General features: G+C 38.7%; 1 protein-coding gene and 1 pseudogene across 3 annotated transcripts in view; both read right to left on the bottom strand.

The window, feature by feature from the left end:
* The window catches only part of ZNF496 (zinc finger protein 496), a 36,291-nt gene extending 33,608 nt beyond the window's left edge, over positions 1–2,683 (bottom strand). For 2 of the 3 annotated variants that reach the window (XM_036767352.1, XM_036767351.1), the window contains exon 1: positions 2,557–2,644. The gene's annotated coding sequence lies outside the window, so the exon portion shown is untranslated. Of the gene's footprint in view, positions 1–2,556 lie in introns of all 3 variants that reach the window. The other variant, XM_036767350.1, reaches the window with a different exon arrangement.
* LOC118857922 lies at positions 2,590–11,350 on the bottom strand (annotated as a pseudogene).
* Positions 11,351–18,326: the final 6,976 nt, after the last annotated feature.

The following is an 18,326-nucleotide window of genomic DNA, read 5'->3' as shown; positions in this document are numbered from 1 at the left end:
GGCCATGAAAGCTATCTGTGGGGTTCCAAGAGGGCTATCTGTGCTTAAGCATGAATAGAAAGACATAAGGAAGGAGATTGGGGGAAGGTAAGAAATGGTTCCCTGAGGTCCCCTCCAACTCAAGCATTCTGTGATCTTGTGGTCCAGTCCCTCTGAACTGAAGCCCCAAATCACACTGCATTTGAATAGGTCAGATCCTGACTTGATAGTACTCAATCGGCTGTTCAATCAATAATCATTTAGTAAGCCTACTATGTGCCAGGCACAGTGCTAAGCTCTGGTGATAGAGACAAAAGTTAAACAGTTCTTGCCCTCAAGGAGTTGAGTTCTATTTGTGGGAGAGAATATATACATCTAAGTATATAAAGAATATATACTGGATGAATATAAGGTAGTTTGGGAAGGCAGAGCATTAGCATTTGTGGGGATCAAGAAATACTCTGTGTAAATGGTGTTGATGGAGCTTGATTTTGAAGGAAACCAGGGATCCTGAGAAATAGGAGGGAGAGCATTATAGAAATGCTGGACCATGCATTAGGCAAAAGAGAATAATACATAAAATTGGAAATGTAGAAAAGGCCCGTGTTATCTAAAACTTCATATGTTTATATTTGGTCCTAGAGATAATAGAGCCACCGGAGTTTGCTGAGTGCAGGCGTGACAACGTTAGACCTTCACTTGAGGAAAATGACTTTGGCAGGAAGATGGATTGGAATGGGGAGAAACCTGACGCAGAGAGACCAAATAAGAGCTTATGGCAATAGTATAGGTATTAAGAGCCTGAACTGAGGTAGTAGCTCTGTTAGTGGAGGAAAAGGGACCTATGAGAAGGCTGTTAACATAGAAATAACAAGATTTTGCAAATGACCGCAAACGTGAGATAAGGGAAAAGAGAACATCAAGGCAAGCTTGTTTTAGAAATAATCATTTCTGACTTCTCAGATATTTTTCCTAAGCATGAGAGAACAAAAATAGAGGGGGATGAAATGGGAAAGAAGAGGGCAAACTGGGAAAGGGTAGAAAGGGAAGAGATAAAAAGGAGAAACAGGTATAAAAGTCTGAGTTAGGACCATCAACAACTAATTGGCTCCTGGTGGAAGAGACTAAAGATTTAATCATATCATGTTAGATCTCAGAAGGCACTTAACTTTTTCTGATCTTTCACTGAGGAACAAAATTCTCAATCTAGCACTTTTTCCATTGTTACCCTGATTCAGTTCTATTATCCATTTCAGGTTTTGTTTCCTAAACTGCTCCATTTACCAAGCAGCAAGCTGAGCAAGCAGCAGAAGGGTGCAGAGGCCCATTCTTCCCATTTCTCTTAGTAAAGCAACAAACATCATCCATGGCCAAAAGTCTCCTTTCTGCCCTCAGCAATTCAACAAATATCCGAGACGGAGTCACTCCATCATTTGAAGTAGATGCATGTGAGGGTGGGAAGAATCTTGGCTCTGACCCCTTTTGTATGTGATGGAGAGAAAACGGGAAAGAAGTCATGAGTATTGGGAAGGTTGGGAAGCCAGGTCAGAGTGTGCAAAGGAAACAAAGGTCACGGAACTTTTTGAGCCAGGTGATGGCCTTACATGATCTGTGGATCCAGCAAACGATCAGTGTTTATTTTCTGCATATTTTGTATTTATTTATGCATATACACGTTATTTTCCCCCAAGAAATGCAAGTTCCTTGAAGGCAAGGGATCGTTTTTTTTTAGTCTCTATAGAGAGATAGTGCCTGGCATAAAGTAGGTACTTAATAAATGCTTGTTGACTGACTGACCTTTAAAGATGGTTGCTAGGTAAACGGTGAGACGGCGTTTAAAAGAATATTGATACGCCAACTCACCCTCCTCCTAAGAGGGAGAAGGAGTGAGCCCTGGAGAGAATATAAAGGCATCTGATGTTTACAGGAGAAGGCTAAGTTTCAGCAAATGCCACAAGACCTTGCGAATCAGGATAAAAATTTCGGGTCGTCAAGGGCCGTTAGAAGTGGGCAAACCCACCCCCACCACACACACAATTTTATACGTGATGAAACAGGCCCACCGAAAAGGGATCCGTCTAGGGCCACAGGCCTAAGTGGGAGAGCCGGGCTTTCAGCCGTCCGATTGTCCATCTTGCCACTGCACGACAAGAAGAGAAGGGGGCCAAGGAGGCAGAGCGGGGGAGGGCCAGTGACGAGTTTTCCGCGGCGGGGCGAAGCCTCCTTTGCTGCTGAGCGCTAGGATACCCAGGCCCGGCGGCCATTGAGTGGGGCCGGGGGCCGGGATGGAGAGGACCCCGGCAGCGCCAGGACCCGCGAGTGGCAGCCACCGGCGGGGGCGGGAAACGTGCCCAGTCGTCCCCCGGGATGACAGCGTGTGAGGCGGGGCGCCGGCTACTTCCGGCCCGGAACCCGGCTTCTCCCCCGAACAGCCGGGCCGGCCCGGCCTCCATTTACCTTGGCGCGGCGGCGGCGGGTGTCAGGCCGTGGGCCCGCCCCGCTCTCCCCCTCCTCCGGCCCCCTCACCTAGCTGCGCCCCCCGCGCACGCAGGAGGTTTGCCTCTCGCCCTTTCTTACCCTCCACCTCGGGACTGATCGGGATCTTTGGACTCAGTTTCGGGGTTTCTTCACTTCATCTCCATTCGCTTGGCGAGGACTTGGGGAGGGCTCAGAGAAGAACTGCGGATTTGCTCCGGAGGGTGACGTCACACGGGAAAAAGTTGGGACCGAAGAAACCTCTGGCCGACAGGTGGCGCTGCCCGGCTGCGGGTCCTGGGTCCGGTCGGCTTCCTGGACCAGGAGACTGAAGTTTCCCAAGTTTTCCCAAGGCCTCACTTTTTAAGCCCCTTCTGAAGTGTCTTCTCACGGCTTTGGGATGCATCGGCTTGAAGAAGAGCAGTGACATAAACTGATCTAGAAGGGCATCTTGAAAAAGACGGCTGCGAGGGATAAAGATGTCCTGGGGTATCCTGAGAAGGGACTGGTGAGCAGTAGGAGGAGAATACGAACCAGCCGAGTAGCGGTCTTTACTTTGAGAGCCCTAGTGTTTGCTGACGACACTATCCAGATCTCGTCAACTTCAGGCTTGGGAAGGAAGCCTTCTGAAAACGAATGTTTATTTCACTGCTTCGAGAAATATTGCACGTTCCTTACTTACGGTGTTATTCCGATCTCAAGCATGGAGTGGACAATCAGAGGCCAAAGTACAAATGAAGGCTTATCATACGGTATTGCTCATCCTTCACTATAAGATGTCTAGTTGCGATTAAGGCTGGACTTTGTAGAAAGAGAAGACGCAGTGCTTTACTCCTTAGATTCGTATCTAAAATGCATACAGTGTTGGACATAGACGAGGGATTCATTAAGCACCAGAGTTCAGAGTAGGATAGTGCCGATTACAGGACACCGAATTGGAATTCTTCCAACTCTATGTGGTTGTGGTCAGGTTAATCTCAGTCCTCCGATGGAGCAACTAGTGGCGAAACTGGAAGGAGTACTGACTGTAGTCAGTTCAAATGGGTTAAAATCCTGCTTGTGGTGTTTACTACCTGTGCCTCGGTTTCCTCATCTGTAAAATGAGGGCCTTGAATTAGGAGACTTCTGAGGTCCTTTCCAGCTCTGAATCCACTAATTCGATTATCGTTTGTAAAGTAGATACAATATTTGCTGTATCCTCTTCTTAACTATGTTCTTGTGAAGTGTACTTTTTAAATCTTAAAGACTATTCAAAAACATTTCTTGAGCTATTTTTGTGTAATGATACTGTGCTTGAAGGAAAACAAAATAAGTTGAGGTATCCAATTCAAGGCTAAGACGAATAATAGTTAACACATAGATCTGCTTTAAGGTTTGCAAAGGATCTGAGTTCATCAGTGTGGGTTATACCCTCCAGTAGACCCCCTAGAATGTATTAGGCAATTGTAATAGAGTTGTAATAGTTGAAAAATTCATCACATTGTAGCCAGCTTAGCCATGAGCCTCAGTAATTTTTTTTTGAGAATATTGCTGTTTTTAATAATTCAAATAGGTCAATATCTGTTTAAAATTATTATGCACTCGCACAACTTGAAGCTGGTTAAATACAATTTTCACAATTTTAAAAACACAGTTTTTAGATTATAATATGCAACTTACCATGACATTATTTGGCATTTTAAAAAAATCCTTAACAGGCACTTACATGAGGGAAAAAAATCAATCTGTTTACATTCCTAGACATCCACAGCACATAGAATCTTCTGCCAATAAGAAGAATTGAGTACTGTTTTGTCAAAGTAGTGTAGTAGGAAAACAGTTCTTAGAGAAATGTAATTCAGGTGATTTAGCTTACTCATAAAGTAAATTGACAAGGCTTGCACTGAAGTTTATAAAAAAAATCTTAGGTGGTCCATGAACCTCAAGGGCAAGTGGCTTCACTGTGTATTAGATGAGAAATCTACGTTTATATATACATTTATACACATATGTATGTAGTTATATGTAAGTACATATACATATATACAATTAATTACACCTAAGAACTAAACTCATGCTTGTGAACATAATGTTCGCAGCTGCAACCTTCTCTTTGGAATCTGAACAAATGAGAACTTAAATTCAATGTTAAAATTAAGACAGACGTATCTATTTCCTAGAAAAGTTAGCTTGTGAAGTCTGAGTTGTGACTTATTAAAGCTACAGCTTAACACAAATATCTTTAACAAGATATGGATCAGAGATGATACAGAGGCCATCCACCCTAATAATAAATAGGTTTGTGAATTTAAGAATTAGTGTTCTGCACACGTATCTAAAATTTCCCTACTACTTAAAAATAAAATGCATTAAAGTTCAGGGGAAAATCTTATATGAAAATTCAAAATATTAAAATATTAAAAACTGTAGAAAATCTGCAGAAGTGCTATAGACTAAGAATGGCAAAAAGAGATAATGGAACTAAAATTGTGATCAACCCATCATGTTATGTACTTCCTTAATTTGCAAGGTTGTAATGAAGCTATAAATTTTAAACATTATGGAATGGGAGACTCAGAACCAAAAAATTATATATAAACCTCTTGAACACATACAAGACTTCTAAAAGTATACTCGGTGAAAGGTGTACACATAGAATACCCAGTTCTAAATTTTTATACGACACTACAACCACTTAAATTTTCTAACAACATCTAAACACAGATCTTGTTTTGGAAAGAATTTCAATGACCTAGAAATGGGTGAGGCAGGAAGTTTTGTAATCTATATCCTATTTAAGGAATATAAAATTATAAAATATCAACCTACACACATGAAAATATTTAATGTTTAAGCTTATGCATATCTGAGTGCATATTATCATCAGATCAAAGTATGAAGTAAAAAAAAAATACCCAAAGCCTAGCAATTTGAGAAAGTTCCAGTGTTTCAGGGCAAAAAATTTTTTTTGAAGAACATTTAGTAGTATAGCAAAATAAATACAGCAGGATCAGATTACAGATAACAGTTATAAATGGAATTTTGGCCTATTTTTTCCCTATAGGCTACAGTTATCTTGAATCTTTTCACAGCTTTCTTTCATCTTTAATTCACATTTGAGGCAGTCAGCATACACCTGCAGTTCTGGAGATTCAAAATGCTGATGAAAGTTTTTTCTCTTGCCTCCTCAGTTTCTCAGAAGCTCTGCTCCATAAAATGATCTCTTACTGCTTGAAGTATCATCTGTCTTCCTTATTCATGAGGACTAGAAACTTTTATTCACATCTCATTGTTAGAGTTGGGTCATATCCTGCTGCAAAGAGTCAATTCACCTTTAACTGGTGTCCCAGCCATTATTTCATATTTAGCCATGGTCTCCATTTCTACTGCGCTGGGCTTAATTCTAATGATCTCTTTATATTGACTGTAACTCCATATGCTGAATTTTTATTCCTACTAGTAAGAATTATTTTCCAATAATGACATCTTTTAAGTGATACTTTAAAGATTTATTATATTCAAATTCTACATGCAGACAATTTCAATGATGATTTCCATCTTAATAAAGATGTTAGCATCAGAATAGGTTCAAGGTGGTGAATGATAAAATCATACTCTTTTATCAAGTCTCATGGAAATCTTATTTTATTAGCACTTTAAGAAAATAATTTTCTTAAAACATCCGCTGTCATGGAAGAGGTAGTGTTTTTTCTATTTTGCTGCCTTCTCTGTGAGAAAACTTATTGTCCACCATTAACCTGAACAGAAACCCAAGCCCAGTCATTAATAAATTTAGCTAAATTGACCCTCTAATCATAGGTTTTTATCACTGCAGGTCTTTCCAACTTGGTAGAAGAGGCAGAACTTGAGTTCTACTGATAAATCTTCGAAGAACTGGAGTAAATCGTTATTAACAAGCTTAAAATCTATATGGAAGATTAATGGTTAGAAAAGTGATATGAAAGGTCATTTAAAAAGTCCACATTTCCCACATATACTCTAGCAAAAATCTAAAAAGGCACAAGATGAAATAATGGTCAAAAAATTCAAAGAGAAACAATAGTTAATGCCTTCATCCAGACCGAAATTGCTAAAAAGCCAGAAATTGTGGTCACTGGGAGAGAGATCCCACTATGGAAGCCAGCATCAGCTCGATAAACAGGCTGGAAGTCTTCACCTGAAGGACCACCTGAGGCTTGCAACCTTGTGAAGGAAAAGCCTAAATTCAGCTGAAGCTCACAGTGTGGTCAGTTGGGAGCCCTCTGGTGGCTAGGAGCCAGAAGTGCTCTGAAGATGACACCTAGGTTGTGAGCCTGGCTGACTGGGAGGATGGTGGTGACATCAGGGAAGTTAAGAAGATGGAGGGTTTGGGAGCAAAGAAAATTAGTTCAGTTTTGCATGTGATGAGTTTAATATTTCTGCAGGACATCCAGTTTGAGATGTCCAATACACAGTTGGAGAAATGAGACTAGAGGTCAACAGAGTTGTGAAGGCTGGATAAGTAGATTTGAGAAATGCCAGCACAGAGATGATAGTTGAATCCATGGGAGCTGATGAGATCACCATATGAAATAGTATATAGAGAGAAGATAAGAGAGCCCAGGACAGTGTCCAATGGGACATCAACACTTTCTGGACCAGACTTAGATGAAGATTGAGCAGAAACTGAGGAATGGTCAGATAGGTAGGAGGAGAAGTAGGAGAGAGTAGTAGTGTTCCAAAAACCTTGAGAGAAAAGAGTATCAAGGGTAAGAGGGTGATCAACAGTGTCAAGGACAAGAGAAGTCAAAAAGGATAAGGATTGAGAAAAGACCCTTAGATTTGTCAATTAAGTCAGTGACTTTGGAGAGAGAAGTTTCAGTTGAATGATAAGGTCAGATTGCAGACAGTTAAGAAAAGAGTGAGAGAATCAAGGGCTCTTCTTGGGTAAGGACTAGATCACAGACCAGAAGAGCAGTGACCACACCTCTCCCTAGATCACACCACCTTGGAAGCACTAAAAACTTGCAGACCCCCAGAACTAGCTCTGAAAAGAGCAGCAATGAAAAATTTCGAAGATTAGGACAGTACGTCCCCTCCCCCAAGTGAGCAGAGACCAACTTTAACATAAAATTCAAAGTCAAAAAATAGCCTGGAAAAATGAGCAAACAACAATGAAAAACTTGACCATAAAAAGCTACTATCATGGTAGGGGAGACCAACTTAGAAGAAGACAATTGAAAACAGTCACAAGCAAAGCCTCTAAAAAGTGCTAGTTGGATGCCAGTTGGTCCCAAAAGAATTCCTGAATTAAAGAAAGAGATAAGAGTAGTGGAGGAAAAATTGGAGAGAGAACTAAGAGGTATGCAAGAAAATCATGAAAAGAGAATTAATAGCTTGGTAAAAGAGGCATAAAAATTCTAAAGAAAAGAACTCCTTGGGGCAGCTAGGTGGTACAGTGAGTAGAGCACTGGAGTCAGGAGGACCTGAGTTCAAATCCGACCTCAGACACTTGACACATGTACTAGCTGTGTGACCTTGGGGAAGTCACTTTACCCCAATTGCCTGACAAAACAAACAAACAAACCTGCAACAACAACAACAAAAGAAAAGAACTTAAAAAGCAGAAAAGTCCAAATGGAAAAGGAAGTAAAAAAAAAATTCACTGAAGAAAATAATTCCTTAAAAATAAGAATTGGGAAGGAGAAACTAATGACTTCATGATACATCAAGAAACAATAAAACAAAGTCAAAATAATAAAAAAGAAGAAAATGTGAAATATCTCATTGGAAAATAACTGACCTGGAAAATAGATCAAAGCGATGATTTAAGAATTATTGGACTACCTGAAAACCATGATCAAAAAAAGAACCTAGACATCATATTTCAAGAAATTATCAGGGAAAAGTTCCCTGATATCTTAGATCCAGAGGGTAAAATATAAATTGAAAGAACCTACCATTCACCTCCTGAAAGAGATCAAAAAATGAAAACATCTAGGAATATTATAGCCACATTCCAGAGCTCCCAGGTAAAGGAGAAAATATTGAAGCAGCCAGAAAGAAACAATCTAAATATCATGTGTCATGGAGCCACAGTCAGGATTAATCAAGATCTAGCAGCTTCCATGTTAAAATAGAAGGCTTGAAATATGATATTCTGGAAGGCAAAGGAGCTAGGATTACAACCAAGAGTGAAACTACCCAGTAAGACCGAGTATGATACTTCAGGGGAAAAATGGATATTAAATAAAGTAGAGGACTTTCAAGTATTCCTGATGAAAAGCCCAGAGCTGAATAGAAAATTTGACATTCAAACCCCAGATTCAGGAGAAGCATGAAAAGTTAAAGATGAAAGAATAATTTTAAGAGACTCAATAAAGCATTCCTATATGGGACAATGATACATATAACTTTTAAGAATGTTATTATTAGGGCAGTTAGAAGGAGTCTACATAGCAGAGAGTATGAGTGTGAGTTGATTATGTTGAGATGATCTACAAAAGAAAAAGAAAAATGAAGGGTTAAGAAAGGGATATAAAGGGAAAGGGAGAGGAAGAATAGGGAAAATTTCCTCACATAAAAAGAAGAATGCAAGGGGGAACTTTTGTAGTGGAGGGGAAATGGGGGCTGGGCAATGCTTAAACATCACTCTTATCAGAATTAGTTCAAAAAGGGAATAATATGCATACTTACTCAGTTGGATATAGAAATGTATCTTAATAGGACAATAGAAAGAAAAGTAGATAAAAGATATGGGGGAGGAACGATAAAAGAGAAGACAGATGAAGGGAGGCAGTGGTCAGAAGCATTCTTAACAAGCAGTGAGTTAATAAGAAGAAACAAAATAGATTGATTTGATAATACAAAAATAAAACCTTTCACAAAACCAAAAAAGAAAAAAAATATCTAAAAAGTCTGTTCATCATCAATTGCTTCTGATTAAAGTATGATGCCCAAAATTTATAAGGAATTGATGCAACTATGAATATGAACTGTTCTTTAATAGACAAGTGGTCAAAACATATGGCTAGCCATTTTTAGAAAAAGGAAACACAATATATCCACAACATAAGAAGACTGTTCAAAATCTCTAATAATAAAAGAAATACAAATTAGCAGAACCCCGAGGTTCCACCTAACACTGATCAAATTAATAAAGATGAGAAAATTCAGTAATGATGTGGATAAAGTAAAATCAACATGCTATTATATAACTGGTAGGATAGTGAATTGTTACAATCTCTTTTGAAAACAATGTGAAATTGTATTAGAGTCATTAAATTGTGGTTATCCTCTGACCCAGTGATACCACCCCTGGAACTATAACCCAGAGAAATTATTGACAAGATAAAATATCTTGCTTTAAAATATCTATATCTATACCTATACCTATACCTATACCTATACCTATACCTATGTATGTATTTATATATACATATATGTATGTGTGTATATATATATACATATTCCTAGAAGCACTATTTAATAATAACCAAAACCCAAAAGCTTGTCAACGAGGTAATTGTAGAAAAAAAATGATGGCATATTAGTGTCATGGGATATTACTGCACCACAAGAAAGGATCAATATCAAGTCTTCCAGAACTATCATAAAACTTTTGTGATGTGATGGAGAATGAAAAAAGAAGAACCAAAAGAACAATATGTACAGAAGCATGGGATAGAGCAGACAGAACTGAGCATGGAGTCACAAAACTTGAGTTGTGGTTTTGCCTCTGCCACTTCCTGTCTTTGTGACCTTGAACAAGACATTGGGTCATGGTATCCTCATTTGTAAATTGCGGGAATTGGACTTGATATCCTCTAAGCTCCCTTCCAACTCTAGATATATAGGATCGTAGATTGAGAACTGGAAGCTATCTTAGAGGCCACTGATTCCAACCTTCTCATTTCACAGATGAGGAAGGTGAGGATTAGAAAAATCGAGTGAATTTCCATGGACCACAGTTAGTGTCTGATCCAATATTTGAACTCTGGTCTTTCTGACTCCAAAGCCAGCTCTCTCATGTCCTGTTCCACCTAGCTGCCTCAATATAATTTTATGTTACTGAGTACAACTTTGCCATCAAAAGTAAAATCATTATATAAATTATATGAACTATTATGAATTATATACATCATATGAACACAGGTGAAAAATATCAGGAAAAGAAGACTACTACTACTACTATGTTAAATTCAATATACACATCTTAGGGTGGTAAATTCTAAAACACCATTCCAGGCTCCTGCAAGATCTCCAGTCTCCCTTGGAAAGAGGGGAAATTCATTCTATCATGAACCTTCTGCTTGAGATACAGAAATTGAACACAATTCCAATCTCATGGATCTCCTGCTTGGTCTTCTGCCTCCCTCAGAGAGAGGGCAAACATCAGACTGCTCCTTCCAGGGAAGAAGAAAGAGGTCATTCCATCAATTCCCCAGTCTGGCCTCCTGGTCTCATCATCCCATATAAGAATGCTTTATTGGGTCTTTGGGGAAGGGAATAAACATTTATTAAGCTTCAGCTGTGTGCCAGGCACTGTGCTAAGTGATTACAAGTATTATCTCATTTAATTCTCACAGCAACACTGGGAGATAGATCTATTATTATCTCCATTTTACTCTTGAGAAAACTTAGGCAGACAGAAGTTAAGGGACTTTCCCAAGGTCACACTGCTAGTATATATCTGAACCTGAATTTGAACTGAGGTCTTACTGACACCTGTCCTTTAGCTCCAAGCACCTGTCTCCTTCTCTGAACTGCCTAAAGCTCTGAGAGAACTCTACTTTGAGGCCAAATCCTAAGCGCAATGGAAATCTACCTGAATTAAATCTACAATGATTAACAAACTCTCCATTGGTCATTACCTCTCCATACCGGTGATTCTCAACCTCCAGCTGTCATCATTTAAACCCAGTTCTCTATCCCTCATTGCCTGCTCCCTTATTCTGATCCCCCTCACACAACATTCTCATGTCCCACTCTAAAGCTACCGACCCCTTCCACTGTGGTCTCTAGAATGCCTCCTCCATAGACAACAATCTTATTTTCATTTTGAAACTTTTCCTTTTCCAGTTTCATCTTCTTGGTCTCACTGAGACCCGGCTCCCTCCTAATGATACAGCCTCCCTAAACTTCTATCACTGGCTGCCTTTCACTCATTCCCCCTAACATACTGGTCAAGGTGGGGGAGTGGGAATACCCCTTGCTCCTCATTTTCAAATAACTTCTCTTCCTTTGAGGTTCACTCAATCCATTTATATTATTCAATCAAAATTCTGGTGACCATTATCGACAGACCTCCTCAATCTCTTCCGTGTCTGGCTCACAGTCTTTCTCTTCTCCACGATTCTTGATTCACTACTGGGGACTTCAGCATTTACATTGATACTCCCTTGAGCACCTTAACTGCACAGTTCCTCAACCTGATCATTCCACATTCTTTCATACCCCTTGATTTAGTCATTTCCCACAAATGCACCACTTCCATACTCATACATTCTGAAATTCCCTTATCTGATCAAAATCTATTGTCATTCCACCTCTCCTTCTGCCTTGCAACCCCTAATCCTTAGTCATTGTCCTGAACATGATGTCAAATCTTTCAATGCTTCACTTCATTCCCAGGGTGTCAGGCTATACTGGCTAGCTATCCTCTTCTCTCTTCTTCATATTGACCCCTTCTAAACCAGTTCAACTCTACACTGTTCTCTTTTCTTGAGTCCTTAGCCCCCTTATTATATTGCTAAACTTGCCCTGCAAACCCTGAGCCTTGGAACACTCCCACTTCCTTTGTTCCTATACATGGATTGTAGAACAAATATGGTGGGGGTGGGGGTGGGGAAGTCATATGTTCTGACTGAGTCCACTACTAATTTATGTTATATAACTTCAACTTAGCTCTCACTATTGCAAGGCAGTCTTTTTAAACATCCCTAATTAACTCAATGTTCTACTCACCATAGCAAGTCTTCTAAACCTTTTTATATTTCCTCAAACCTCAGAACCACACCAAGATATTCATAGTAATAGGAACTGCTGTGAATATTGCCTTAGTGATACATTTGGTGTCATGAACAGGATTGCAAGGCATAAAATCTCCATTTGGAGGCAGAAGGGCTTTAGAGGAAGAAGCAGGTCCTTGGTATTTCCCATGTGGGTGCCACCAGTTTAGGTAATCTGGACAAGCATAAAGCCTTATTACTCTTAAGTAAAGCTCTTTGCAATCTTTAAAGCAATATATATATGTATATACACACACACATATATGTATATATATGTATGTATATATGTATATACATATATACATAGACTATTATTAAAGTTCTTTTGGTCTTTCTCTCTTTAATGCCTCTCTCCTCTCTCCCTTCCTGCTCCCAATCATATTACACACACACACAAACCTTGAATTAATGTCATGTCTCATGTCTCTGGTCAAAAGTATCTCTACTAGAGGATCAGCAAGGAGGAAACCAAAGCTAATTAATTTTTCTATGACTTCATAGTTATTGGATTATTAAACAAAACATTATTTAAAACTGATGGCTAAAGGTATGATTACACTGTCCATCAGATTATGAATACTTAGATTGTCTACAAATGCAATTGTATAAGGTGTCAGTCACATGGCAGTCAAACATTATGCTGAAACCCAAGTTCCTTTTCTTCTATTCCTTTGAACCAATTCCCCTCTGTCTTCAGAATTGACTCTCCCCTCACCTCTCCCTTCTCCAGTTTCCTTCAAAGTCCAAATACCTTCTTCTAAGTGAGGCAACCAGTTGCCCCAAATTACTGTTTTCATTATGAGTATGTATATATATGTATATATAAAACACACTGAAAAAGATATACATTTATTTCATGTATATGACACATATATACTATGTGTATACATGCATACATACACATGTAGACATACACGTGTATATATATATATATATATATATATATATATATATACACACACACATCTGGGCAGCTAGGTGGCACACTGGAAAGAGCACTGGGCTGGAGTCAGGGATACCTGAGTTCAACTACGGCCTCAGACAATTACTAGCTGTGTGAAGGAAATGGCAAACTACTCCAGTGTTTCTGCCAAGAAAACCCCAAATGGGGTCATGGAGAGTCAGACACAAGTGAAAAACAATACAACAACAACAACAATAGTAAAATTGGTTCATAAACAGTTTATATTGAGTTTCTAGCAAAATATCTTTCAAGATCTTGTCTAAGTTTTTGCTTATACAAAGGAACTTTTTGACCTTTATGGCTGAACTGACTGGTCATATTGGTCACACTGGTTTTTATATAATTAACTGCTTAATGAATTGCATTACCAACTCCTTCACAACTATCAAATGCATGTGTAGACACAACCCAAGTGTTCCTATTAAAGGAAGTAATGTTTCCCACTTGTCCCATGGTAACATTTCCTCTTGTCCCCAAATTTTTCAGTGTATTATTTTGTTTGGTTTGTTAGGCTTTACAAAGTGATCCAGTTTAAGTGAAAGCGACCAGCAACTATTGACAGATTATCTGCGCTGACCTCTCATTTACAGGCCCTAAATGAAGTTTAACTTTATCATTGTGGTGAGGGCTGTATCCCACAGGTAGCATGGGGGTGTGGTTGTGTGGCTCAAAAGGAGGCAGAGGGGAAGTAGGAGGTTGGGGCCAGAAATTTAACTACTTTGCTCTTCTCAGAGAGAGGAGATACAGGGCTAGAATTATAAACATCTGCTCTCTTAAATATTATCAGTCTAAGGGACATGATTTTCAGTTTTAAGTTAATTTCTTATTACCATTTCATTAATGGGGAAGCAGAACCCCAAGCTTTATATCCAGCGTTTGACTCCCTTCCCACCAAATAACAACTCCACAATAAATACACTTAGCAGGTTGCAAAAAACACATTTATCCAAGTTGAATAGGAGGAAAAAAAACCCCAGAAATCAGAGAAAGAGAATGGATACATTAGGCGGTGAAGGTGCTATCCTATTGGGAGTGAGGTAACTTAGCCCAACCAAGAGAACTTGATGAAGAGCTAAACCAATCACCCCCAAGGGGAAGTTCCTCAAAATCCCTAGTATAGGAAGCTTGGGATAAGGTCATGATGGAGACTACTAGTTCCTCTCATGTCATCTTTTTCCCAGAGTCTTTTTCTTCAGCAACCTGAAGTGGGACTGGCATCTTCTATCTTCTTTCTCAAAACTGGAAGCCAGAAGTGCTTGAAGCCAGAAAAAATTTGAAGAGACTTAAATATCTTCATGCAGTTCTTTTAATACTATAGTCAAATATTTTAAAATGATAGTTATTAAAATGAAAGATAAAATTTTACTACACTTTCCTTTCTCAATTCTAAATGGCTGAGTAGAAAGGATGTTATATTTACCCAGTAAATTATTTGGTAGGAAGAATAGTAGAATAGAAAATGTTTTGGATTTGGTATTAGAGTACCTAGGTTTAAACAACTTAAACGCTCTCTCTTGATTTTCTCATTTAAAAATGAGGTAACTGGATTCAGTGACTTTTAAAAACTCCTCTAGCTCTAAATCTATTATGCTACTTTCACAGTAGTTCATTTAGTTGATTCCTTTGTCTCATGTTAAACAACTATTTACACTAAATTTATTGTATTAATCAATCAACAAATGTTTATTAAGTAGCAGGAGCCAGGAACTATGCTAGGTACTTGGGACCCAAAGGCAAATATTAAATAGTCCCTGCCCTCAGGGAGTTTACCTTCTATCTAAGGAGACAACATGTCATGTACTATATGTATGTGTACGTATTTTGTATATATGTGTATGTGTATGTATATGTTACACACATGTATATATTTATACATATTTTTATAATGCATAAATTTATGTATATATATGCATATATACACATATAGTATCCAATATGTGTAAGCATATATATTGTTCAGTGATTTTTCAGTTGTGTCTGACTTTTCATGACCCCATTTGGAGTTTTCTTGGCAAAAGATATTGGAATGGTTTGCCATTTCCTTCTCCAACGCATTTTATACATGAGGAAATTGAGGCAAACAGGGTTAAATGGCCTGACCAGCATCACACAGCTAGTAAGAGTCTGAGGCCAGACTTGAACTCATGAAGATGAGTCTTCCTGACCCCAGGCCCATCACTCTATCCACTGTACCACCAAGCAGAAATAATTTGTTGTCATTGATGCATTACTATGATATAGTCAGGGCTTTAGGGAAGGTTGAATTGTTCTGAAATGGAAAGAAAATTTCATATAATTAATCTTTGGGGGAAACTGACTTTTCCTTGCAAGTTTTCCCAAGTTATATTTGCTTTTGCATTTTGTATTTTAGTTTCGTGATCCTTTCAGGCACAGATGTGATAGGAAAATATTTTTCCTTTACCTACGTCTATATGCTTTCCTTTAAGTTATAAATCTCCAGACCTATTAGCTTATGGATAAATGGGCATGTGCAATGTGGCAGAAGAGAAAGAGTGCTAGTTTTGGAGTCATAGAACCTGGCACTGATACTTAATTATTTGGCAAATTGTTTCACTGCTCTAGGCCTAAGTTTCCTCATCTGTCAGATGAGGAGACTGGAATACATGATCTTTATGGTTCAAAACTCATGACCAGGTCAAACTCTCAGCTGATCTCTCCCTTCCCCACCCATCCCCCATTGATAATGTATTTTGCTTAATTTGCTTAATTTTGCTCAATTTGCTTAATCTTCCCCATCCGTTAATAGGCCCATGTGACCTGCTTAAATCGCGTGGAAGCCTAAGTCCCATGTGGTAGGAGGAGCTTGCTGAATGAGTGGAACAAGAAAGACACTGAGAGGAAGTGAGGTCAGAGAAGTTAGAGCTGAGGGAGAGAGAGGAGGCAAGCTAGCTGTGCTGTGAGTGTTTGTTTGTGAGAAGGCCCCAGCAAGGAGGGGAAGGCTCTCTGTAGTGATAATATCTTTCAACTTCTTTTTTGCTACAATGGATTCAGTTTACTGGTGTTGGGGTTTGGCTTTCTGGTGTCTGAATAAATGTTTTGCTTCTGTCTTCTATATGGAGAGTGTGTTATATTTTGCAATTCAGAACCACACCAAGATATTCATAGCAATAGGAACTGCTGTGAATATTGCCTTAGTGATACATTTGGTGTCATGAACAGGATTGCAAGGTATAAAATCTCCATTTGGAGACAGAAGGGCTTTAGAGGAAGAAATGGATATCCCAGGTTGGGAAGATTTACCTCATTCCTCTCCAGCAAGGGAATGGGCTAAAAGCCTGTGAAAACTGGGAACCGAGGTACAGGAGGGAGAGCTTAGAGATTTGGAAAGATATTTGCAAGGAATATGAATAAAGCCAGGGAAAGAACTGGAAGGAGTGTGTAGAAGAGGCTGGATTTTACTAACAGGTTACCATATTATATGTAAAAGCAGGGACAAACGGTTGCAGGAGAAAGCTCAGGTGGAGAGGGAGTTGGCTGGTGCTCCCTTTAGAAGAGCAGCCTGGAATGTCTAGGGTGGTAGAAGGACAAATTACCATTCAGGAGTTGGCTGGTTTGCGTGAGGATCATGCTGTTGTTCTTTTAGCTAAGAAAAAAAAATGAAGACATCAATAAGATTAAAGTTCCCACATACTCCAAAATATTAAAAGCAGCATTTGTTGTGATGGCTAAGAAATCAGAACAAAGTTGAAAACTCTCCATTGGGAAATGGCTAAGCAAACTGTGGTACATGAATGAGATGGAATATTACTGTGTAGTAAGAAATGATGTGTGTGATGAATAGAGAGAAGGAGGGAAAGATCTATATGAACTGAAGCAAAGCAAAGTAATCAGAGCCAAGAAACCAATATACACAGTAACTATAACAATGTGAAGGCAAAGAACAACTGCATACCAGAAAGTCAAAAGTAAATGTAATACAATTATAATGATCCAGCAGGACATGGATGAAATGATATGAGACTATGTCTCCAACCCACTTCTTTGTGGAGGTGGGAAATCTATAAGCAGTACACATTGCACATAATTTTCGGATTTTTCAATGTATTGATCTGTTGTGCTGACTTTTTTCTCTCTAAAAAATACTATTGTTGCAACAGAAGGCTCTCTGGGAGGGGAAGAGAGAAGGATGTTTGATATAACTATAATGATGTAAGAAACAGAAGATAAGAGTAAAAACCTACTGAAAATATTTTATTGCTATTGTCCTTTCCTGGAGGCTAAAACTTAAATACCTAGGTATAGTGTAGTTTATAGGACTGTTGAATGGGTATTTTACATTTCTTCTTGGCTTTTAACCAGAATAGAACTATCATTTTCTCATAACAAAAACTTTATAGGGAGAGTACTACAATAACACCTTGAACCCTGAGGTAGGGTCACAGTAGTCCAATGGTCATCTAAGGCATGCTCTTTTCTTAAGGAGCTTTCATTCTATTAAACATAAGTTCATGACTTTTTGTTTATTCCTATTGTCTTCTTCTATTTGATTTAGCCTATTCTTTCAGCCTCTTAAAATTTTTTGATTCTTAATTCTATTATTTAATATATCATCTGTCTTTTCCTTCTTCCTACTATGTCATCTTGGTAAGCATGCCTTTATCTACAATAAACATGTTAAATAGATCCATGAGTGATATCATCCTATCTTTAATGAGTTTACTATCTAAAAAGAGATTGGAAAGGGAGGAAAATAGGATAAACACAAGAGACAGATACCTGAAAAGGTAACTAACAACAATATAAGGCACTACCTGGGCAATGCAATGGAAAGACCAGGTCAAGGGTTCTATTAAATCACAGAATATTTCTGAGCCTCTGTATCCTTATTTTCATAATGGGAATAATATCAGATGAGATAATGCTTGTGGAAGTGGTTTGTAAACTATATAGCATATGTAAATAAAAGATGTCATTGTAAT

This window comes from Trichosurus vulpecula, chromosome 7, assembly GCF_011100635.1.
Source record: "Trichosurus vulpecula isolate mTriVul1 chromosome 7, mTriVul1.pri, whole genome shotgun sequence".
NCBI classification, from domain to species: domain Eukaryota; kingdom Metazoa; phylum Chordata; class Mammalia; order Diprotodontia; family Phalangeridae; genus Trichosurus; species Trichosurus vulpecula.
Note: the sequence above shows the minus strand (reverse complement) of the source record. Positions and strands in the feature narration are given on the sequence as shown.